The sequence below is a fragment of the Hirundo rustica genome, chromosome 3 (genome assembly GCF_015227805.2).
Source record: "Hirundo rustica isolate bHirRus1 chromosome 3, bHirRus1.pri.v3, whole genome shotgun sequence".
In the NCBI taxonomy this organism is placed as follows: domain Eukaryota; kingdom Metazoa; phylum Chordata; class Aves; order Passeriformes; family Hirundinidae; genus Hirundo; species Hirundo rustica.
Genome location: NC_053452.1, coordinates 22,313,195 through 22,340,040, shown reverse-complemented (window position 1 = coordinate 22,340,040; position 26,846 = coordinate 22,313,195).

Here is a 26,846-nt window from a genome sequence, read left to right as displayed (position 1 = left end):
TGTAACTCTTTGGCATAAGTACATTTAATTTAATAAGTGTATGTAACCCATGACGCAGGCACTAAACAGTTGTTGTGATGGAACAAGGTCACATTAATGGCAGATCTTTAATTAACCAGTCCCTTAAAGGAGTACTTTCAGTAGCTGACTCATGCCAGAATGTGGCTGTTGTTTGAACTCTGGTGACTTCCTGAAGTCTCAATCAGATCACTATTCCAGGCTCTGTACAAACAGTCAGGCACTCATTAACAGACCCAAGAAGTTTATAACTGAAGTTTGCAAACCAGATAAATAGCAGTTAGGAGGAAGAAAAAGTATTGTCCTTGTTGTGGAGACTGAAAAAGCTGGCTTTGCTCATTGTAACGAGATGAAAAGATCTAATGGCAAAGAAATACAACTTGATTTTCTGAGTATCAGACCTCCGAAAAAACCTCAGGACATCTACTTTTAACTTTGTTGAAATATGCAGGATTTCATTCTAGTGAGAAGAAACACTACAGAGATTTTGTAGCTGCAGCCATGTTTGACTTAGGGAGCCCTACAATCTCCAAGGAATGGTGTGCTACTCCATAGAAAGCCATTAAAAAAAAAAAAAAAAAAAAAAAAAAGGCAAGTAGTTATTTTGAGAACTAATGAGATTCTGAGGATTCAGGTTCAGGTTCTGAAGATTCATTGGGGTGATCAACACCACACATTGAAGCAGAGCGTAGGCAAGGTGATGGAACTGGCAACATCCTCCAGTTAGCTGCAAGATCAGGCCTTAAATGATGAACACCCTTTTCCAGAGCAAAATGTCTGATAATGTAACATGGGAACTGTCTGGTGGAGTTTCTGAATGTGAAAGGTTCAGTCTCTTAAAAGCAGTTACTTGTCAATGTTCCTTACCAGCTAAAGTTCTGCAAGCTTTACACACAGACTTTGTAAAACCATGCCTTAGAGTTATCTTTAAAATTGCTCAGCATCTCTTATATCAGTATCTCAGATACTATTATTTCTGCCTTTTCTTAGAATGAAAACAAGTAGTCTACAGCATTTGAAAAGATGGTGTTAATTTTTGTGAAGTTTTTAATTTGAGCCACAGCAGAGAGAGAGCGCAAAGTTTCTGTCTCACCTCTGCCTAAACTCAGGTACAGCAACAGAAACAGTGGTGTTTTAGGATAATTTCAGAATGGAGGAATTTTTTAATTCATCGTGATTTAAGACCACCTCTGTTAAATCTTTGAAAGACACAGTAGGGAATCTATACCACACACTCAATACTTACCTACTCAACTATAAATAAAGCCGTGATCTTTGCAGCTGTTCGGTGAGGGAACAAGACCCAGATATAGCAGGGCTCATTTCTATTTAATGGTTTGTTTTGTTGTCAACACAGTCTCTTCAATTTCCTAGTGTTTTCTGCATTTCTGTAACACCTGAATCTGTCTCTCTACAGAAACACTGCAGCAGTAACTTTCATTTGTGCCAAACTGCTTTAATTTTACTGGATTATAATAAATCAGTTCAGCTGGTTAGCATTATACTTTGCTATTTTACGTCCATGCACAGTTCTTTCAACAGGAGACACAGACTGTGTCAGGTCTATTTTATAGCAGACAGATAGATGCTAAAATGCTTAACCTATTGGTTTGTATTCTACAGCAATCATACCTGTTTAATATAAACCACAGCACACCTGAAAAGGTGATGGTAAAAGTTCTGAAAGGAAGTTAGAGGAAAAGGAGATGAGGTTTTTTTCACATTTTCAATAATTACAATGCACAGATAAGAAATGACCTTGCTATTGGTATTCACAGAAAACATAAGACCAAATCTTTTTGAATGTTTTAAATGAACTACAATTAAATAGATTCAATCAAACAGCTAAAAATTTGCTCATGTGAGAGGATTATTCTCCAAAACCAAGGGATTTGCTTCTGAAGCTTTGTACTTGTCTCCAGTAAGCTGCTGAGCAGCATCAGCTCCCAAATTTGAGGGCTGTGTGTGTCGAAAAATTTGGCTCTCCATACAAAAGTTAGGGACAAGTGCAGTTTTTAAGAAGGTTCCAACATCAGTCTAGTCTCCTATGCTATTATTCTCTATTGACAAAATAACCTCTTTCACACAGTCATATTTTAGGATTCATCTCCACTTACTGGGCATATAACTGAGCATATATGAAGTCATTCCCATTGATGAGAATGTGGAAACTTTCTTAGAATAGTTCTGAAACAGAAACAGATGTGATCTATTAAGCAATGGCATTTATGTTTGAAATAGGGGTTTTCTATTGATAGAGCAAGTTAAGTTATAAAGGAGTGGACTTTATCCACAGGAATACAGAGCTACAGTGTCTAAGATATGCATTTGGCATTCAGACCTGACTAATACGCATGCATTATTTTTAAGCATCCTAAAGTCCACATTAATTTCTTAGTGGACTGGAATTACTTTGGGTCAATATCTCAATACCTGCAGGAGCCTGGATCCCTTGTCAGGCATCAGCTATGGAAGCAGCATTTAAAAACTTAATTCAGAATATTAAAGCAGTTGACTATTTCTTGTGCAGGACTTTAAAGCTGATCTAAAGATTTCCAGAAAAATAGGATTTTTGTGGTACTCTTTGTTGGTTTATCAAAACAGAGATAATTTATAGGGAAAGAACAGGATTTCTATAAATTCATAACTAAGGTCTGCAAGGAATCCTGCCAGCTGCAGGAGTGCAGAGGCTCCCAGGACTCAGTCACACCATATTTCTCCCCTCTGTTGGGTTTGCAGTCAGTCCAACACTCGCTGTTTCCAGGCCCACCAGCTTTTTGGAAGCAGCAGGACCATCCTCTCTCTTGTGAACTCCAAAACTACATTTGGCCTTCCTGCTGAGCAGCACAAAACCCGAGACCTTTGAGAACTCTGCTTATGCCCAGTCTCTGAGTCTTGAAGCAGTGGGAGACCCTCCCCTGGGCTTCTCGGGACTCACTCTGGTACAAATTGCTAAAAAATGTGAAAATTTGAAAGCCCTGGAATCAAGACAGACACTTCAGATTCAATCATTAAAAAAGAAAAAAGAATGTAAAGGCACAAGCAGAGATGTTCTAATATTTATTCTAATAAGGTACCATTTCTTCTCCTTAGTTTTGGATCTTCTGTGGAACAGGATCCTTCCGTCACTCAACTGCCTCTACTAAAGCTTATCATACTTGTATGGGATGAACATGATGATATTTGTATTTTGTGGTACTTATTTATCTGATATCATAAACCACATGATTAACTGTTAGAAGCTGGAGGCAAATTAAGCAACTGTTACAGTTACATAACTCATACCCTAGCAAGCCCCTGTGAAGATACAGATGAACCCAAACCCAGGCCATCCTCCCACTGATCATGGGATCCAATTTTAGCAGCGCGCCTGTCAGCTGCAAGGCCCCTCAACAGAGCAAAGACACTCCTTTTCAAATGCCTTTGCTGTCACTGGGTGGGACCCACCTGTAGCTACAGAGAAAACATGGAGAAGCAATGAGAGACAGATGAAAGCAAGAAAGATCAAGGCAGTCATTCATCAAATTTCTTTTATGTATAAAGATGGTGTTACAGTTTGGGTGTCTATACAGGCAGAAGAATAAGAATAGGAGACAAATAATAAGCAAACCATAAAAGCATGTGGAACAATTATGACTCTGCTCTTTATTTTCTATCTCTTGTCATTAGCAAAACAGAACATAGCACAACTAGTGATGTATATTAGGAGGATGTCTTTCTTTTTATAAGTGCTCAGACATTTTCACCCCTGCGTGCCACTTCTGCATACAGATCAATTATTTCTTCTCATCCAGGACAGATACATAATTTCCTAGCAAGGCTTTCAAGATTCTGAAATAAATAGAAAGAGCACCTTAATTGTATCAGTCCTTTTATCCCAATTAAACATCTGTGGGCTGCTCAAGTACTGATTAGCCTATACTTTTGCCCTGCAGGATAAAGAATGACTCCTATTGGGCTTCTCTTGGGCCAGAGCTCATCTGCAAATTGTTATCATTTACACAGCATCCAAATGAAAGAACTTGACAGCAAGGAGCCTATTCATTAATATATAAACTGCAGTTGATGAAGCACAAATTACATGATTGCCCAAGAAAGTAACTGAGCTACCTCTCAAGTACACAGCCATGCTGTGGAAGCTCATGGATTTCAGTGGGCATCACAGTCAAGTACTTATTTTAATAAAGGCAGGAGCACTTTTTTGGGTTTCTAAAATAAGCACACTGTAAGTGAAACACTTCACATTTATCAACAAGAAAAATGGCCCCTTCCTGGGCAGGTAAAATCAAGATATAAATAAATTTATGCTGTCTTCGTTGATGGATATGAACTTGCAGCTGGCACTTTACTTCAATTATTTTAGACTCCTTTGAAAATTCAAGCCCTGAAATCACATCTACCCCCATCTCTCCCATTTCTTCCAAAAATCTGTTTTTCTTCTCATCAGAGAGAACACTGACTTTAGCAGAATGGGTGCAATGCAGTCTCTTCCATGTATCAACGTCCAAGGCTCACCTTGGACATGGTCTACAGCTTGGAATATCCCTGTCTCAGCTGCCTGGGAGGTCTGTGGCAGCATCCAGCCAAGGATTTGCAGCCTACTCCATCAACATGCTCTGCTCTCCCCCAGAGCAAGCAAATGTTTTCTCTCTATTCCCTGTAAAGAAGGTCAAGTGCTGTGGCAATGGAAATTTCCTTGAGCTTCAAATGATTATGAAAGGTTCTGCTGTAGTCACTGTGCAGCAATGTACTATCTGTCAGATTTTAGGAATATGTTTATTATTAGTGCCTAACTTAGAGAACCAAAGATCATGATGTGTATCTTTTTCCTCTTCCAATCTGTTTTGTCTAGTTAAACCAGAGGTTTAAAGTTTCTCAAGGCTATAGTTGTCCTTCACTCTGTTCAGACACGTGCCTCACAAAATGAGTCTTGATCTCCCACATTTAAGCACTAGCCCAGCATAGCCAGTGAGTCACAAGAAACAATTTAAGTACAAATAAGCACTGAAACATGAGATGGGTGCTGTTGGAAAACCCTGAGGTTTATGTGTCCACCACACTGGTCAACCAAAGATTGAAGGCAGTTTTCCCCCAAAGGGCTGAGAAAGGAAAAAGGGAAAGTATTGTGTTCTTGTCCTGTTCTTAGACTTTCGCAGACATCTACTTATGGCCAGTACTGGAGACATATTTGACCAAATGTACTTCTAGTCAGATGCAGGGCTGCACTGGTAAAGTGTTTCGCCACTTTACAGCCTTCCTATAAATGATATTATTTACAGTGCAAGTTATAAATGAGAAAAAAACCTATTCAGACTCTGTTTCTTCTGTCATTATAGCTTGGCTGATAACTCACCTTCATTGTTTTAAGTAGTATAAAGCCACAGGCTGCATCAGGGCTACTGACCTACAAACAGAAGAAACCCCAGCTCTACCAGTCTTGTAAGTTTTGTTTACTGTTTGATCTCTTCCTGCCTATAGAGGCTGAAACTGGAATTAATGCCTACTAGGAAAAAAACCCCAACCAACCAAACAAAAAAAACCCCCACCACAGAACAGACCAAATTCATCCTTAATTAACAAGCCTTCACACAACTTATTCTGTTAATTTTATCCTAGTGTTTACATGCCAAGGTATGGCAGGACATGTGTGAACTACATTAATTTAGAATTAAGAATGTGCCTTAAAAAAAGAAATTAAATCAAAAGATTGAAAGACAGCACAGAAAGGAATATTTAACTAGAGCAGCTGGCAATTGCTGTCTCTTCTCCCTTGAGTTTTAGATTTTTTTTTCATTACTTGACTGGATTTCCTCCACTGATGCACATGCTTTGACTTTTTCTACATGACATGACATTGGAATGTTATTGCCTGACAAAGCAAGAAATTTTGAAGCCAACTTCTGCTCTATACAGTGAAGAATTGCTGAATTTTCCCTCTTTTTGTCAGGTATAAAACACTGTAAGATAAAACCAGTGTTCAGAACAATTGCTGAAACTACACTATTGCATGAATGAACTATGTGAATAAGTCTATAATTTATTTTGTTAAGATTTCAACAAGAAAATAATTTCAACCCTTTAAATCATCATGCTGTTTAGTATTATAGTATTATTTCTATTTTCCGTTTTTCAACCTCCAGAACTGTAAACCATCACTGATGTGCCATGTGGTAGGTCAAAGGTGACCATCTTGAACATAAGATCTTCACAAGGAACTGTAGTTCCCATTTGAAACCTGCTGGCTCACAGCAGTAAGCTACAAGTTTCTGCAGTTCACAGAGGTAATGCGGCCTCTTCCTGCAGCAGCTGCACCAGATAGAAATAACAGACTGATGGCTGAAGAGGAGAAAGAAAAAACTGGGGACTTCTTATTTTCTTTATGTCATGTCAGGGGCATGCTGTGCACTTGGCAGGGTAGCCAGGAAGCGCAGTCCGGCACCTTCGGCACTGGTGAGGCACAAGCAGTGTCAGATGCCACAAAGCAAAGTCACCATCAGCCACAAGTGTGGCCACAGCAGTGACATGGGAGGGTTAAGCATTGGAAATTCCAGCTAACTGGAAATTTCTTCAGAATAGGCAAAAAGCTCCTGGTGGCCAAAAGCCAATAAAACAGTTTTGCTCCATCTAGTCATAAAGCCTCTAGCACAAGGATAGCAGGAACAGTGATGCTTCTGTTCCTAAATGCCAAGGAAAAAACCCCATATGAGACTGTATGGAGCACGATTCTGAGGATAACTACAGAGCCAGTACAAGGCACTGAGGGTATGAGCACTGTCTATTAAAGAAGGATTCTTTCTGTGACATATGTAAATAAAATAATGTTCCCTTGTATAAGAACTGCAGTCCCTCTAGCTCAGCAACCTACCACCAGGGTGCTGCCTTTGAAGTACCTGAAAAAACCCCTTCAGCAAGTAAATACATAACCCGATCCGTTCTTGTCCTCATACTACGTCTTCTAACACCCAGAAGTTACCTTCTGAATAAAGGAAGAGCTTAATTATTCTTCCCAGGAAGTCTATTAGAATTTGCTATGGAGTAGTTGATATATCAGTTTGTGTCAACTTTAAGCACAATTAAAAGGTTGAGAAACAAGATCTCAGTATTTATCAATACACTTTGTAGTAGCAATCTCTTCAGCAGCTGCCTTGAAAAGGTTTCAATTCCTCTGGAGTGGCAAGTAGTATTAACTCAGCATTTTAAAATTTTCCAAATACTCCTGTGAACTGTATACTGTGCCACTTCAACTAATGAGGCCAAATTAGCAACTTCAAAGTTTTAAATTAAAGAACTTAAGACAGCCACTGATGTCTAAATAAATGTACTGAGATAAAATTAAACCCATGATTTACAGCCAAATTCCCTAAAGATGCACTGTCACAAAGTTAATGTGGAGTTGGAAGACAGGGAAAAATATGTTATCAAATATTAACGATAAACTCAGCCAAGGCTGAGACCAGCAACATTTTGGGAGAATTATATGTGGTAAAGTTATCATCATATGTTTGTGAGATCTTGGCTTAATCAGCTATTGCAGGATGAAAAGAATTATATTTTTATGTATCTTTCCTGAGTGACAAACATAAAAGCTTTCAGCAGGAATTCACTTCCCATGCAGAATGGTGCCAAGCAGTTGTAAATAACTAAAAGAGTTTAGACTTTTTCATTATCTTAATGGATCAGGCTGCCAGCACCAGTCTCTTGAAGTCTCTATTTACCTAGCTGTACCTGTATATTCCTTGGTGTGTCTTAAAACAGACCTTTGGACTCTGCATTTTTGGGCAGCTACAGCTCTTTGTGTATGAACGAGCTTATTTCTATAACTTCATAACCATGTCATTTATTTAGATGGGATTTGTTTTTTACATTGTTGCAATTAGTATTTTCATACTATGCTAGCCTGGAAGTATCAGGTCACCTTTTTATAGAAATAGAATAGAATAGAAATATTTTTATTTCTATGTAATTTATTAAAAAAAAAAAACAACAGTGTAGGGGAAAAACACCGCATAAAACCTGATTCCCATTTTTATACTTTACAACTAGCCCAATAAAGTACTTAAATATATATAATGATAGTACTGAGCAAGTGCATTTTACTTGTGATTTTCAATCACAATTGTAAATTAGGTTCCTACTCCAGCCCCCACCAAAATCCACAATGATGTTGACATTGGCCTCAATAAAGTCACAATTTGATCCTCTAGAAGCTTACAGGTGTTTCCAAGCAGAAGGTATGAAGAAATACGGGCAGGTATGTGCATGTTTGTGAGAGCAACAGAGAGGCCACACCTCTATCTTGTATTCCAAAACTATGTACTCAAGTAGTTTCTTCAAATAACATGAGGGCTTGGCTGAAAGGGCCTTTGTTGACTGCTAAAGACTTAAAATGAACTCTTCAAAATGTGCAGCTGTACTGGACTGTTGCAACTAAACTCACTTTCTGAGAAAAGCCACTTTCTGTTAGCAGTTAACTGGGAAAAAAAAAAAAAAAAAAAAAAAAAAAAGGAGGTCTGAGCATCTTCAGATGCATGAATATTTGCAAACTGGTACTGACTAAGCTACTACAGCAAACACTGACTAGCTTTACCCTGGAGACTCAGCTCTTCTGAAGTAAATGACCTACAGTGGTGTGGTTTTCTGATTTTTATGTGCTCTTCCTTATCTTCTCAAATGGTGCAAGGCACAGGTTAGATCAGAAAGCAAGCAGAGCATTCAGCAGAACAACTTTGTTTAAAACCACAGCACCATGAAGCTGACAGGCTTTACTCACATGGGATTTTTTTATTATTATTACTTTCACCATGTAAGCAAGAGCATTCCTGTTACTAGGTGAAATTAGTTAACAGAGCAAGATCACACAGCATAGTAGGGGAGCCCTGCCGTTCCTTGCAGAAAGAACGTCAGAAGTGAAAGGAGGAGGTATTAAATGCAATTCCCTGCTGCTCGCTCTCTTAAGGCACCGGCAGCTCTCCACTGGAGGCCTGCTGGCTGCAATCAAAGTTTGCCCTAAGAGACCTTCTCCAACACAAAGCCAGCACCAGCAACACACCAGACTAGAAAGCTCCTAGTAAATTTTAGCACAGTCCTGGAAACCTTACGTGAAGGAGGATCCTCAGCTCTGCTATTTCCAAGCGAGGCTCTACAGGATTTCACAGGATCACAGTCCACTGGAGGTGGGAAGGGACCTCTGGAAGCTATTTGGTCCAGCCCCCTGCTCAAGCAGGGCCACCCAGAGCGGGAGGGTCCAGAGCCGCGTCTGGGCGGCCTTTGAACGTCTCCTAGGAGCACGGACAGCTCACCGGGCAACCTGTGCTTGTGCTCTGTCAGCCTCGCAGGGGACAGCGATTCCCGGCGTCCAGGGCCGTGTCCCCGTGCGTGCCCATGGCCCCTGGTGTCTCTGGGCACCCCTTGGAAGGGCTCTGGCTCTGTGCCGCCCGCCGCCCTCCCGCTGCCCGGGAGCCGCGGTACCTCGCAGGCCGAGAGAGGCAAGGGAGGAGGGAGGGAGGGAGGGAGGGAGGGAGGGAGCCCGCCGAGGTACCCGGCCCCACACACCAGCGTGCGTGGCCCGTGGAGCCGCCCGGGGAGGAGCGCCGTGCCCTGCCTCGGCTCGCTGCCCCTCGGCCATCCACGCCCTCCCTCCCATCCATCCATCCATCCATCCATCCATCCATCCATCCATCCATCCATCCATCCATCCATCCATCCATCCATCCATCCTCCCTCCCTCCCTCCCCGCGGGGCCCCTCCCGAGGGCTCTCTCCTCCCGCAGCAGCAGCATCAGCGGCAGCGGCGGCGTTGGCGGGGGCACTCCGGAGCCGCTCCAGGCGCTGCTATTTATAGCTCAGCCGCGCTATTTTTAGAGGCGAGCGCGGGTCTGGCTCGGCGGCAGAGGCTGGCGAAGCGTGTGCGGCTGGCAGCGCCGCGGCCCCGCAGCGCTCGCACACGGGCGGCCGGCAGAGACCCGTGGAAGGGCCCGCTGGGCACATGGAGCATTCAGGGCTCCGGCGCGGGGTGCAGCCCCTCAGGCCGGCCCGGGGAGGCCCAGAGAGGCACCCGCGCCAGAAGTCTGGGGTGTGAGCAAGGCCGAAGTGACCGCGAGCGCAATATTGGCGGTCAGCAGGCCCTGCGAGGGCTGTGCCTTAGTGCCTTCCTGAACCGGCATCTCTGAAAGTGTCACAAAAAACACGAGGTCTGAAAGCAGGAATGCTCCCCACACATTTAATGTTCGGGGCGATGTTAATGATGTGAAGAGCTATTGATTGAGATGAGCACTTGAAGCGTAAGTATCAGTCATAGAAGTGCTTGGTTATCAATATTCAGTCTTTGGAGGTATCTTAGAAACAGGCATTATTGTGGGAGTTCGTCAGATTTTTGAGAGCGTGCACTCACCCTGAAGGGTATGTCCTCTCTTTCCTTGGTGCGTTAAATTCACATTAAACTTAAAGGGAGCCACGTGTGTGTAATGAACCAGCGTATAGCCCAGGGCACGCACTCTCTATCACTGGCCTCCATTATCTGCATTAAGTGACCAGAGGATAAATTAGGCCTCATGTGAGCACTACCCTGATATTTCTTGCAGTTTTAAAAAAAATGTGTTTATCCAGAACTCTCTGTCTGCTCCCTGTCAGATCATGCATCTCCCCAAGAAGCTGTTGAGAAGCTGTGTGGCAGTGTAGAGCTGGAACTGAAGAAACCTCAGCAGAAGACTACAGGTCATAGGATCAGGCAAAAACTTTATACCAAAGGAAAGCATAGGCTTGTGTAAATTTGACGCAAATTCTTCACGGGGTTGATAGCAGGGATAAAATCTAGCATTTTCAGAGCCCAGATAGTGCTTTAGCACTTCATTGAAAGAAGTATTTTAATTAACAGCCAGTTATAGTACACTCTTACTAATTGTGCCCCAGCTACTGCAAAGGAACAACTTTGTTTTAGCTAATGGGCTTCACCCTCTGTAGAATAAAAGGTGAGCAAAGGCCCTCTGAGTAGAACATGCTGATCATTGGTGCTCCTTGTGTATACTTTAAGAGGTTTAAACATCAATACCACGCTCCAGAAACGATTATAAGTTGAAGTACATAAATTGTTGCAGTGACTTGCCATTTTTTAAGTAGAGAGTGACTTGCTGTTCCAGAGTCATCCTAGAAGTCCCCTCACTGAAAACCTTCTTCAGCCCAAGTGACATGGGCAAAATGTATCTAGAATGAAGCAGTAATTGTACAGGAGGAAGGTTAAGCTTCCGTCTTCAAAGAATTGTTCAATGCTTTCAGTCACCTCAAAAAATATGCCCATGTGGCAAGTGGAAGACAGCCTCTGGAAGCAGACTCTTTACCTAGAAGTCTCCAGATTAATTAAATCAAGCAACTAAGCATTTCTATATGCTTCTTGTCTTCTAACAGATCACTACAAGTGACAAACATTCTGAAGAACAAGCTGCGTTTTAAATTTCACCTGGGCAGTTAATTTGCATAGAAATAACTGAGTAGTCCTTTAATTATCCCATAGTTCTGTTGAAGATAGACAAGAGCTATAGCTCATGCTCTCTCAGTTATTTTGGTGTAGCAAGAATAACAAGTAGCTAGGAAAAAAGCATTTTTGTTATTGAAGTCAGGACACGCATGTCCGAATTCACACAGGGAGCAGATGTCATAAGTAAGAAGATACCATTTATCCACAGTCATCGCTTGGGGTTGAACCAAGAGAAAGTTGCGTAGATCACACGCCTGCAATGAAGAAAAGTTTCTCTTAATGTGCTGTTTCTTTTACAACCAAGACAAACCTTTTACATCCTTAAAACACCTACTTTTCTCCCATCAGTCATTGTTTTGATTAAAGAGGAGGAAAAGCAAAACAAACATCTTATGTAGAAGATAGAGAGCTATTTTGAAGAGCTTCCTTTACAAGCACTCCTCTTGAGACCCTATCTCTCTCATAGAGTGGATCTCTAGTCTGAAATACCCTTCTCTGTGAACAGGTAAGTTTGTATTGTTTTTTGTCTTTTATTGTCTTTTCATGTAGAGCAGGTTTGTGGCTTATATCTAATTAACGTATCTTATGCTGACCCCCTTGAAAATTAAAAAACAAGGTTTGTTGAAAGCAAGCTATTTAAGAAACTCGGAATGCTGGGGAATAAACAAGAGAGAAAGATCAGCAAACAGCAAATTGCTGGTTACCTTCACAAAGAAAAATTAGCTGTTTGCTGTTCTTTCTTCCTTTTCTTTAATTAGACTTAGCAGCTTCTCTTCATGCTGACCATGACAGAGTTTTGCTTACAGCCCTACTTTTGTTAAACTCAGTAGCAAGATTTTTTTTGAAGACCCAATTTTGCAAGAATAATGATATCTCAGTCTTACTTTACATAACTTCTGATTTGAGATGCTTCTGGGCAATGTTTGTCTCATACCAAAAGAAAGAAATACAGCTCTTTCAAAGTGATTTGGTCAAAGTTATACTCAGTGTTTGGGTTTGCAAATGTTTAAGATTAAGCAACTTTTTAATTTCAATTCACAAGTAGTAATAAGAAGCTTTGAACTTTAAACTTGATTATTGTGACATGCCAGTTATGTTGTTATTTTCACTTTTACTGGTACAATTTGGTCAGGAGACAACATAAAATGAAATAATAATAAATATTGTTCTGATTCTGTAACCTTTTATTTGAGTGAGTAATGGCACTGAGACTGGAGGGACTGCTACTCCTGCAGGTAGAACAGTGATGGGAACATTTTGTTTCTTAAAGAATTAATTCATTAATAAAATACAAAAAAAAAAAAAGTATAAAAATTCAGTGTTGCTGGACTTTTCAAGAGGCACAGCAACTAAACAAACAGTTGAACGATCTAGCAGCAGCAGGAGACCTGCTAATGCAAATACTTAGTGGTGTGACTCATAAAAACAAGCTGAAAGAAAAATATTAACCATCTTGCCCTTTCTCCCTCCCTCCTTCCCTCCTATCTGCTTCCCTCTTTTCCCATCCTCTATCTTATAAGCACAAGCAGATCAACATCACAGACTTTTTTCCTACTTGCATGTGGTATATCCAAAAGAATTGGTAAGGAAGGCAACAGTGTGGTATCATTCCATTTTAAACTGCAAACCAATCTATATCAGTCTCCCTCTTGCTGAATACAAAGAGGTCTAAAGAGCTTTTCTGTCTTACTATGTTTGTTAGTAGTTATTTACTACTACTATTTGTTAGTCACCATCTCAGTGTATAGGGCTGATCCAAACACAGAGAACAATCCTGGAGTCAAAAAAACCATCAAGTCTAAGACTTCAAATGTAGTGGTGCTGCAAAAACTCCCTAGAGGCTTAAGAACCTAATTTTCAGAACCATAACTATCAGACATAACTGTATAATCCCAACCTTCAGCAATCCTAATCCATCTGTGGGATTTTCATACGAATGTTCTTTCTCTCTGTGTTTCTTTCAGTGGATAGTGTTAAAAGCTGGGTGTACTGTGATGTGTTTGGAGTTTTCTCTGCAGTTGTCTGGGGCTTTATTATTCTAGATTTTCTTTCCAGGAAGCTGCAGTCACATGGGTTTAACCAACATACCTCTCACGTTGTGAAGTGGTCACATTAGCAAAAGGTCACGTTTGAGTCAATGTGAGATTCAAATTATTAGAATTAAAAAGTATTTATTGATTGTGGTTGCCATATACAATTATCATTCAGGGAGGACACCATTCTCTTAAGGAGCTCCCTAAAGCACAGGTTTTGCTTCTTTAGAGAAATTACCAACTTTCAATGCTTACATTGTCCTGTGAATATCAGTGGAGATCGTGCATATTGCAACTCCAAACACACCATAAAGACTGCAGAACTAAGATGCTGGTGAGATTATTCCATCATCTTCTTTTTTTGTATGGAATGTAAAAAATCTGCATTCTCACTCATCACCAAGCTAAACTCGTGGGTACTTAGAAATACACTTACATCTGCTCATTTTTCTCCAGACTACATCTTAATGGCACAGTTATAAGTTACTCTTGTTTTTGCTGAAAATTAAAAAGCAAAATCTATCCTTACTGTTTCTCATCTAATATATAAATAGCCTGCTTTGTTTCTTGGAAACCTTAATTCTCACTGAGATAAACTGGTAGAGGAACAAGTTTCTAAAATACATGTTTCCAACCACTGGGAGGAAGTCTATTTTACTAGTATATTTATCATTAATCTGCAGTAATGATCCAGAAACTCAAACCAGCAGGAAGGATAAAAATATAAAGGCAAGCCTTAAATAACTTGTTGACAGAGAAGATTTAAAAGTAAATTTAACCTCAATCTCAGCTACAGTGGCCACTTGCCACTCTGGTTTTGCATGGCATTTTATTCAGTGCTTTTTACTGGTTCAACAGACATCTCTAGAGCAGACACTGTGCCTTGAGCCTTCATAAGAAACTACACAGCTGAGTGTAGCACCCTAAGGGAAGGCAGGATTTGGGAATGGTGCAAGAAGTCTGTTCTCTAAGCCTGTTTGAGGGTACACCATCAGTACCTTCAGCTCATGATACCAGACTTTGTAGGCAGGGCTGGTTGAATCTACAGGTCCTGAACTGATGCAGCTAATTAGGCATTACAGTGATGAAGACCCCTTGATGAACCATCCACCAGCCATATGGAGCACTGCAGGAATTCTGTGCCTGGAGTGACACTCAGGATAGAAATGTTCAGACTGATAAAGGAGGGTATCTTGAGGCCATGTGTCGAGTTAGGCTTGGAGTGGAGGAGTTAACATCTTCACCTGAGATTCTGCTGAGTATTGTTTTTCTGTGCTCACTGCAGAAGATGCATCTGCACAGTGAAAGGAAGGATGAAAACAGATTCAGTCTGTTAAAAAAAAAGCAAGATCAAATACAGGTTTGCAGACTGACCTTCATTTTTCTAAAATAAAACTCATGATCCAGTGATTCCAAGCCCTTCACATTCAAAGGAAAAACAAACAATATAAATGCTGATGGACATGTGTGAAATTTAATTAATGGTATTAGTAAGAATTCAAATAATTACTGTCATTGAAATAATGCAATTATTTCATTAACAAGTTTAAAAATAATTAGATGAATCTGTTTTATAATATTTTCAACAGATCTTGATCTGGATGTAGATGGATGATCCTTGTTGAAATTATCTGCAGAAATATTTAATATTTGTTATAAGGGCACATTCCATGGCATTGCCATGTCATGTGTTACCTTGGCTGTAACATTATATTGCCTAAATCACTATGAAAGCGCAGCTCAATGCATTGTGCAAGAGACCTGGTGACTGCTTCCCAGCAATGATGAGAATGAGTTATGAGCCTCTCTGCTTCTTCCTAAAATAACAGGGAATGAATTTCATGTGGGCAAACACTTGACTCATTCTTCTTGGAACTGATAGCTTACCACACAGGACTTGGAGGCTGCTCAGTGAACCAGTCCATGGTTCACAGGAAGAAGAAGCCTCCAGAGGAGCTCAGACACTCAAAGAATAGCATTCTTGGCCAAAAATAACTCTGAGCACTGAAAACAAATTGAAAAAAAGTGTTGGTCTACTTGTAAATCTGTTGCAGCAACATGTACCTCCAGTCGTATCTGAGAGATGAATGGTACGTCCATCTTTGTCTCTTCGCTCTTCTGTTTCCAACCAAAGCTTCTTCCCAACCCAAACAGCACTACATAGGATATACATAGGCTTGTGACCATGAGTCACAGGATCTATGTCAGCGGCTGCTGGTGAGGATCCTGGTGCAAGATGTGAAGGTAAGAAAGGCTGCCTTGGGGCAATTGCTATGATATCTCCATATCTGCACAGGGGCTGAGAAAAGCAGGAGGGCTGAGGACAGGCTGGAACTGTAGCAATGGCGGTGTGAGAGAGGGACAGTCTAACATAGGATGCTGTACAAGCAGTATGGATAGGCATCATCCTTGGAGTGTCCTGAATGAATGTGCAGAGGATGCAATGCACCACATTGTGTTGGGGGTTTCAGCAATGTTTCATATGGATGTGTGCGAACGTGGGTGTTGGGGTGAGATGTACCCAGAATAGCAGAATCAATACATTTCTCCTATCTCTTCACACCCGCTGGTGAACTGGAGGTCACCTTTCCTCCTGTATTCTCCACAGATGCTGTCTGGCTTGCTCTCGGGTCTGTAGCAGACTGTGAGGAATGGCATGGCCAAGTTTTGGAGTCTATGTGTTTTGTCTTGACTGACAGACTTCTGCAGACACTTTGGCACAAATTAGAAAATGGCTCACTGACAGCAGAAGGAATATGTCCTTCTTGGAGATGTGAATTCTTCCTTGGATGAAGGAGCTACTGTGTACTGCCAAGCCAGCATTCTTGCCGAATGTTAAGTTTCCAAATTAAAGAAAAAAATTATTTAACTGTACACAAGGCAATATGTGCTATGAAATGCTGCAGTGTCATTAATCTCTATGGACTATTGTGTAGATAGGGAACCAAACCCAAACCTACCTACATACCTTCTTTCCTGCATTTGTATTCCCTTCCCTACTCCCTGTGCAACCACTCCTTCATGGCAGCAATAAAACATTCATTCCTCGCTCACGGATTTAAATAGGGGGATAAAGAGAGTGATCAGCCTGACAAGAGCAAGGGAAAGGGTCTGGAAATGTTTGATGATAGTAGGAAGGAGAAGAATTGATCATTCTTCAGAGTGTGGTCACTCCTCATTCCTGTGCTTCTGAAAATATGTAATTCCAGTACTGGTACCAGGGAAAGTATAATCTTTGCTGTCCCTGGGAAAATTTCAGGTATGCCTGCTCCAAAAAGTGTACTTAACATCCTCACTTGTATGCTGACAAATCATCCTTCATTCCAGAAATGACATGAGTCTCCAAGGAAAGAATAACTTTTCTCTTCCAGAGTACTTGTGGCCTAAGGCTGATCTCTGTAAGCTGTCTACAACTGAAGTTTCTCTGCATTGGGAAATTATACTCATGCTGGAACAGGAATGCAGGAAATTCATGTGGTAACAAACACTGTACTAAACACAACTATCTATATTTGGAGTTGGGCTCTCTTTTGTGCTAAATCCTGCTTACCTATACAGGAAGCTATAAAAGGATCTTGAAGTGGACAAAATTATTAGAATCACAGCCTTTAAACAATACATGGAATATACCAATTTGAAAGACTTTTTATACAACTTACTGGTGTAAAGAGAGCACAAAACAAGTAATCTAAAGGAGACATTGTCTAAATTGGCCATAGTAGCTTCATGATGAAGTTGAGTTTGTACTTGATAACAGAGACAAGCAAAATAAAAAACCTTGTGAATGTCTTTATAGACTCAATGAGGATCATGGTTTTTTTTAGTATGCTAGAAGAAATGTTATTAACATGGTTATGATCTCCTGAAGACACATGTCAAAAAGACCTAGGAAGCATCCAACACCATTTTCCCATTCCTGCACAGGGTTAGGAAGTGCTGTTTAAAAATGGCAGGCCCAGATTGACATGAAAATCCCATTTGTTAAATGTCTTTTAGGACCAAACTGCCTCTGTTCTATCCAGCCGCTGGTTTTGTTAGGACTTGTGCATCACTAGGAGTGCTTCCTGTTACAAAATGTTATTTTTGAATGCAGATTGGTTTCATTTGCCTTCTCTGAGAACTGCCATGTGTAAGTACATGTAATGGGTTTGAACCAATCACAATAAGACTGGAAACGTTAGACAGTAACGACTTAATCCTGCAGTGATTTCATTAATTTTTCTTTGTTACAAAGGTAGTAAAAGTAATTGAAATGTTAATCTAGAATATTTACTAGGGCATAATGTCTAGTCTATATTTAATTCATGTTGCAGTGCTGTGGGTTAAAGACAGATTCACTATTAGAAAAATACTAAATTCTTGGATCTCAGCAGTTTTGACTTAAGGGATTGAGCTTCATTAATTGTACTTGTTTTCTGCCCACAGGGTGTAAAGCAATGATCAAACAGCTGGCAAGCCTTATATGACTTTGATGCTGTTGTATCCTAACAACAATAGATCTGCAAAAGCAGGAATTTCTCCAGAAGTTAGCCCATAGGGTAACTATTTTTGCAGGCAGTGCAGTACGGGTGTGAAAAAGCTAGTGAAGGTGTGACCTTCGGGAGTTCTATACTTGGTGCATTCGGATCCAGTTCATGGGTTCTTTTTGTTGAGCTTGGATAGAGTTACATGAAATATTTTTAAAATTAAGGGATATACATAGTACAAGGTGGAAGATGCTGGTGTTATTTTAAGTCTGTTTTCATGCAGCATAGAAAGTGACACAGTGTTTTGGATATTGTCCTGAGAAGAAAAGCCAAGAAATTTTGTTTTTAAATCCTGATACTGACATTTACTCAGAGCCAGAAAGAATGAGGCAGCTTATGAGGCACAGTTACCCCACTTTTGCTAGAGGATCACTAATTCCACTGTAGTTACTGTATTTTCAGAATGTAGAAACAGTTCTTATGTTATGGAGGTCAACAAAATCGTGTATGACAAATTCCTTTGAAAACTGAGCATTGAAGAAATTATATACTTTTAAATAGGGCTCAATATTTAATAACCTATCAGAGAGCTGTCTTCTGCTCCCTCTCCCTTGAAACAATTTTGTAATTTATTTTAATGACAAGAGAATGACCTCCAGAGTTTCTACAAATTTTATTCATGTTTTATTTGAAGACTGCAGTGCCTGTTCTAAATTACTCTTTGTGTTGTCTCCAACTCCAGCTCCATGTAACACTTTTAGTCCTGTGATGATTCAGGAGACAAAACAGCTACTTAAGCCATAAGATCCTTTAGCATTTGAGATATTTTATTATGTATCCGCATTCCAGCATTATGTCAGATGCAGATTTTCTCTACTTTCATCGCTCATTATCCACTATTCAAACAGAAAGCCAGTGGTTCCATCAGCTGAATACTTCAGTATATAGATGCGATCAAAGTGAAATCATGACAAATAAACAACATAAGAAAAGCATAATTGTACAATTGCAGGCAGAAGAATCAAGCGCGTGCCCACTTACTATATTTGCACTGGAGAGTACTATTGTTTTGTAAGAATAATTTCCCAGATATGGGAAAATAAAATTTCTGGCATATCTCTTAATCTGAAAATTCAGGGGAATTTAGAGCTGCATGTGAAATTTTTGGTTAAGACCCAGTTCTGGAGAAAGTAGAAGTGTTGATGAAGTGAGTAATGGTAAGATGATGACAGATAAATCTGTGAGATAAATGATGTGATAAGTCTGTGAGGGTCTGCCAAGGGAGATGACTTTTGTTTATGCTGTTCTAGTAACCTGTTCTGTGCACATACTTGTGTCAATTCTTGAAGACAAGTGCTCGGGTGCTGAGCTGACTGTCTCATTAGTCTGGGTGGATGTGGGAGGTTTTGGAAGTTGCACTAGTTCCCCTCTGCATATGGGAACAGGCAACGCTGTATGCCACTCTTCCACATCCTTGACCGGATAGCTTCACTTCAGGAGTGGGGACAGCAGGGCTGGCCTCAGGTGCTTGTAGCCTGGTGCTGAGCCCCTGGCCTCATGCCACTGACATTTTGGTGATTTGTAGGTCTTGTTCACTCTTGTCTACTCCCCAGCTCATTCCAAAGAACACGGTTGGATTCTGGCTTTACACTTCTGCACGAGAGCTTCTCTCACACTTCATGTGTTGGGAGAATGAAGAGACAACATGGTCCAGGTTTCCTAAAGTGTCAGAGCCCCACACAACAGGTAGGCAGGACATTATATGACCATAGCTCTGCTGATGGACACAAGGCTATGCAGTGTAGACATCCTAATACCTTTTGGTGGGAATTCCTCACTGTTGCTGCAGAAGCTTACGTACTACGGTACGCTACGGTAGTACTTCAGGGTTGCTCAACTTCTGGAACAGAACTTGGTTTGTACTAAGTAAATTGTATTGAATTTAGGACCTGTTGTTGACTTCCAGTTAAATCAACAAATATGAATGAGAAACAATTAAATACATTGCTTCCTAACTGCACAGAAGATGTATGTGTTCTATTACATCTCATTCTGTTATTTTTTCCTTTGGTTAATAAATATAATAAACATGCCCAACCTAAATACATTACTGCAGGATGCTAATATACTGAGGATATTGAATATAATAGTTGTCCTGGAGAAATTGTCCAACAGAACAAATAAGAAAATACAGAAATAATTTTATATGATTTGATGTGATTATTCTGTCTTAAATTTCTAAGGACAAAAATTATCACTCTAATTACTTTCTCAGAAGTCCTAAATAGCAAGGTAGAGAAACAAAGGATAACCACCAGAGTCACAGACCAGTAACAGATTTAGACCATATATAGTGAATTTTGCTCGAGTTTATTTTAAACAATTGATTGTGCAGCATATGCATACTTAAAGAAGTCTTTCCTAAGAGAAGTAAAAATAGTAATGAGTAACATATTTGTGCTTTATAAAGGTATATATTCATTAGCATAATTTATCTGACCTTGGTCAAGCTTTGTTTATCTGTCAGAAAACTTCTCATCTTTTATGAAAAATGTATTTTTTGAGAAATAAATTATTTATTTCAAAGCAAGCCAGCTACATTTTTCAGTGAAACAAACAAAATTCCCATATTCAGAGCTTTCAAGCACACAAGAATGTTGAATTAATCACTCAGAATTTGTGTTCTTTTGTAAAGGTTTCAACACTGCAATTTAAATCAGCAGGCTACCTGTTCAACATGATTTTCAGAGAGATTCCGACTGAGCCCTGATCTGTAAAAGCATATACATGAGAAAAGGTTCTCATTTTTGTGGTGCAAATGCTCAAGGATTTGAATGAAAGAGTGCGTGTGAAAGCCTATTTTTAGTTTTGCGTTTTCCATAGCCAGGTCGGTTACAAATAGGATGTGTGAACTCTGGAGTAAGAATTGAAATGCAGACCACAACCATATATTTCTTGAAATAGCACATGGTTAAATAGATACTGATATTTTTACTTCTGCATGAACAATGCTCTGTGGATTTCTTCGATAAATAAAAAACCCCAGGAAACTGATGCTTTGAGCCTTCAGAGTCTTCGCACATCCTTACAAGACTAGTGCAAGAAATCCACTTACTCTTCCTGTCATTTTTCTGTTATCAATCATGTAATTCATATCAAATGAGTTGAACCAGAGGCTCTTACACATATACATAGAGGAGATAGCTCAGAAGCCAGCTGCCTTGAAATAAAAAGTTGTTCTTTGCAGGGAACAGCTCTGGTCTTGTTTGTGTTGAAGATGTTCCCATATAAGTAGTATTTCCTGACTTTTCCAGTGGTTTTCTTTAAACTTGACAGACTCAGTTGGTTTTGGGGTTTTAGGCTGTCATTTTGTTCCATTTCCAAAATGTGACTGAAAGAGGCCTGTGCTTTAATCTCCATGTGACTGCTGGATTTTTATGTTCCAAACACCCACCATCCCAACTGAAATATATCTAAAATATGATCTATATCTTCCTGCAGATTTGCATAGAAGTTCACAAATATTAGTCATTTTGAGGAAAGACGCTCATTTTAATACCAACAACCATTTTGTGCCAAATAACTTTGTATCTCCTTACCTGAGCACTTGCATTGGCAAAAATTTCTTGTATCACACAGAACTGCAGAGCAGTGTAGATGAGTCCTTGTATGGCCTCATATCACTTTAAGTTTACTGCTTGAAGGCTGTGCATCAAAGCATTTTGTGCATCATTAGCTTGTTCCTTGCCAGATGACGTGGTACCCACACAAATATTACCATCTGGTAACTTCTGCTTAAAGCAGCTGTTTTCAGAATATTCCAGAATTTTAATCAGTCTCTAGTTTTCTAAATGCCCAAGTCAAGATGCCTTAGATCTCATTGCAGACAGAAGAGCTTCTTGGATGACAGGGCGGCACTACAGTGTGCTGATCTCCTCTAGTATCCATGCACAAAAGGGCCAAGTTCCAGATATGTCCTCAGATGTCAATTGACTTGCTCTAGGATAACTTCCAGTGAGAACGTCTTCCAGGTTATACCAAAGGAACCAAGGAGTACAGAATGCAAGAGAAAAAGAGTTGTCCACTAAATTATGATGGTCTAATAGTTGCTTTGGCTCTTGAGTTCTAAGGTAAGATGCAACAGAAAGAGTGCTGTTTATTTTGGTGTGATGCTTCTTAATGACTCTGTGTTGATAAAAACAGCTACTTTTAGATTTTGGGATATTTGGGCCAGATAAAAATAAAACACTGAAACAGCCTGGGCTTGAAAGGAAAGGAATCTTCTATACAGCTTTGCAAATAGGAAAATACAAAAGAACAAATATTCAGTGGGGAGGGTTTTTTTCACAGGGATTTATCTATAATTTCAGGACACAATAGTGGGAAGATACTGATCAAAAACTGGCAAAAATAGGTCTCACATTGCTGACATATAACAGTCGTGAAAACTTATCCTCCATTTCCTTGAGTCACCATAAGGTTTACATTTTAAGACACAGGAATTTCTTGTAGACATTTCTATGTAATATAATAGCAAGGAATAGTATTGATTTAGCTACAGACACTGGATGTAATTATTTCTTTAGCAGCACAAATGTGGATTTTTTGTCCAGTGAATTCAGTACCTTGTTTTCCAGTCAGTGGACTTTTGCCATTGATGCAGCATATAATTAGTGTGACACATAGTTGTAACTATAGAAAACAAATATGTGTTGCTGAAAATTATGATTCCTTCTAGGAATTTGTGGAGGAGAGAAAACTGGGAGAACTATCACTATAACAGTGGGTAAAACATAGTTTTCTACAGAAGAATTCCATTGTAATGGGACTTCTATGAAGCAGCAGGATGTAGGTAAAGTCAATGTGTACTTTCTTTAAAAGTTTTACACAAAAGAGTTCAAATATAAATTCTCCATCATCTTATTTTACTATTTACCAAGACAAACACCCCTCCCCCATAATTCTGTAATATTTTAATTCCCTGAACCTTAAAAATTTTTGTGCTGTTGTTTTTCACGTCTTATACTTGTCAAAATTTGTGTTTATATTTGCCATGCAGCCCTTAAAAAACACCAGTTAAAAAGACTGGGCTACTCCTCTGGAAAGTGCAAATACTGATGTTGTTCCTGGGGAATGCTCTTTGGAGTGTTTTCTAGTGTAGACAATGGTGTATACAGATAGTACAAAGAAACAGAAGTATTTTACTGTGGTTCTTCTGTTCTGCAGATTCTCAAAGCTCTCCCTTCCTGCTAAATTCTTATTAATCTTTTTCCACGTTTGTGGCAGCTGAAGTTGTGCGGATTTGGTATCTGTCTGTCCTGCAGAGTCTAGGAAAAGGTGGAGTACTTGCCACAGAGTTGCAGATAGTGGGTTGGTGCCTTCTGCCCTTGGTGCTGCATGTTTTTGGCTATTTGTGAACTCAGTTCTGGCAGAGTGACTGAACACCTTTTCCCCTGACACTGCCACTTCTCAGGTGATTAAGAGGACTGGATCTCCCAGTTACTCACAGTTATTGTCAGTGGTTTGCGTCGTGTCAGAACACAAGTCAAGAGGAAACCACATTTGTTCTTTGTTAAATGGCTACACAGGAACAGCACAGGAGATTAATTTGGATGAATATGCTGAAGCAGAGTATATATGAGGACATATACTTTCTGCATTCCCCTCACTCATGTTTAATGCATATTCTTTATTTTGTATGCATATTAATCCAGGCAAGAGAGTGGATTTCTGCAAAGCACTTTGTTTTTCCTTTTCTCTGACTTCTCTGAAGGCAGAGAAACGCTTGAGGCACCCACACTCTTTTATGCAGAGGTACTGCTCTTCACCAATCAGAGAGCCACATTCAGATCATCAAGGCACTTTGCAACCTTTGTCGTGTGTGGTTGCAGGTGTATTTTTTTCTCTTTCCGGCTTGTAACTGCTCAGTCCCTACTTTATCATAGATTTAATAAGATCTTTTTCTCAACCATTCAAATGCTCTACCTAAAGTACAGCTGTAGCAATTACAATAAGGAAAGTTATGAGCTGAAAAAACGTACAAAGACTTTTTTTGAAATAAGTTAATATTAGCAACAAAAATGACATGAAACTTGGAATTTGACAAGATAGAGCAGATTAAAGAAGAGTAGTTTTTTACCATGATATTTTTTGAAAATCATAGATGTGTTGAAAGAACTGGGGGTATCACAACAATGCTGATTTGGAAAGGACAAAGGAATTAGATTGATTTGTTCTCACATTTGACTAGATTAAGAGTGATTCCATTCACACTAATATAATTCTGCCAGTAGAAAACCAAATTAATTAGGAGGAGAACTGATTTAGAGAATCCTTTGAAAGCATTATGCACAAGTGAACTCTTACATTTTCTAATTTGTCTCTCAGAAAAAATCAAAACAAAGGTGACTCCTCTTTCTTTACTTTTGTGCCCTAAACTACAATGGAAAGCGTGTGGATGACAAATGTCATTTCAGTATGAATTACATATATGCATGCACTCTACTGGTACAGAAATCATGGCACACTGTAGGGCATTCTGCTGCCTCTTTCTCCTCTGGTTTGACAGATTAAACTTCAGAATAAATCAGAAAGTCATCAGGAAAAAGGGAGCCTGCAAAGCCGTGGCATCTCATCAGTACTTGGCTTCCCTTAACAAAACTCTCTATAGGCAGAACACAAACAAGCTGTACCTCTTGAGAACCATCTGATATGATTGGATTTCTGCTTGGTACACCAGCAGTGGTCTGTCTGGTGCATTAGGAACAGGTCATGAGAGTAGCCTGATTTTATCAAGCCTCCTTGTGCAACACGCACATTTCTATGAGTTTTAGAGGATGTAGGGACATATAACTTTCTGGATCGTTTTAGACTATTGACTGATCAGGTCAGATATCCTGCTTCCTACAATGGCCATGACATAATACTTCACACTTGCAAATAGTGACTCCTCAGATATTGCCAGTTTAGACAGAAAAAACTTCTGTCTGCTCCTATCACAGCTTTAAGAATTCAAACTAACTATCCATATTCCTTAATCAATAGTTAACGGTATTTTAAAGCCAGCTTCACATACTGCCTGAACTTACATACTTATTATCACAACAAAATAATGCTATAGAATAGTCTCTTTTTATAAAGCAAAGAGGCATTGTCTCTGAACTGCAAGTTAGAAAAATGTAGGCCCTCTTCTCTCCCTCTCTTATATAAGCATGATAATAAGACCTTAACTGAGTGTATCTCAAAAACGAGAGAAGGAAAAACTGCAGCTTGCTCTGCAGCACTACTGATGGAACTATTTCTGGTACTAAATTTTGTTCAGTTGTAAATCTGTGTTGGCTTGAGCCCTCAGCCACTAGCTATGGATTTAATCAATGTTTGGAGATGGATGAATAATTCAGTATGATCTATTCTCTTTCAGCTTGTGAAATCCATCTTCAGGTTTCATCTCTCTCATGTATTTTCCCAGATACTACCTGAATCCTTTGAAAGCTGTTCTTCTCTCCCTTTAGGATAATGGTTCAAATAACGTGAGCAGTCTCTCAAGTACTGCTAGGAGACCTGCTTAAACAGCAACAAATAAAAAATATTGTGCAAGAGCAAACCTGCAAAATTCAGCCCTGATATTTTAGTCTCTGAGTTAAGTGGGCACATAGGTGATATTCTAACATGGGCGAAGTGAATGGCACAGTTCCCATGGACTTGTAAAAGAGACTGGTTTCAGATTAGGTCTCAGTTCCTCCATGTGAGAATGTGAAATTCAGAGCTGTGAATGCAGTTTTGAAATGTGTTTTCCATGTTCAGGTCTATGAAATATCTCTTGTTGGTTTAAAGAAAGAAAATACAAAAGTAACTGCAATTGTTGAATTGTAAATATTTGTATGCATGCTCATTCAAGCTCCTATATAGAAGTTTTATGCAGAAAAATTAGGCTGCCATGATTGAAAGATGACATTCTTACATTAATAGGTCAGAGTAAGTTTTCTATTTTGAATGACCTGGTGTAAAATAATAACAGATTATTCATTCCCCCTTCCAAAAGCATGGCCTGGCTTTGTAGATATGGTATAAATTTGGTGGGAAATGCTGAGATTTAGGGGTGGGGATGATAATTTGCAAGTTCAGAAAGTCTTTGCTGGAGAAGCTCTTCTATAGCAGTCCTATGCCTGGACTAAATGACCACCCTGCATCTTTGGGCTTACTTCTGGTTGTGCTAGACCTCCACTGCAGTATGTGTTTGAGTTAATGTATTTCATGTCTTTCATTTATTTCATGTCTTTCATTCCCCATTAGTAGAAGTCTAGGTGCAGTACTCAATACAAGTTATTTCAAAGTAATGTTTCCTTCTTTTTTTCCTGTTTCTATGTACATTCCACCCAGAACCCACTCTTTTCAGTGAACTCTTTTAGTTACTGACATTAAGAAAAAATTATACATTTTTAAAACAATCAAGGTGTGACAGTTAATGGTGTTATGTTGAAATAGGCATAAAGTGGTGATATCACAGGCAGCAGAGTGATGTTCTTAATTATTCATTTTCATGCTTTTAGATGCTTGGATTTTTAATGTAATGTAATATAATTGGTATCATTTTATCACACTGTTACATTTAGTGCCTTCAGCTGGATTTAGGGATATGTGTGATGATCTGTTTTTTTCTTCTGGTAACTGGCAACATTTGGATGAAATGCAGAAACAACATGTAAAATAGACAGGTTGGTGAGAAGAAAGGTCAGAGAGATATAATTCCCACATCACGGGGAAGATATAGGTTAAACAAGGTTGTCAAACAGTTTTTCTCGCTACTTGTGTTGTGACAGAGCTGCTGCAAAGATTTCCAGCTATGTGGGAAGCAAAATTT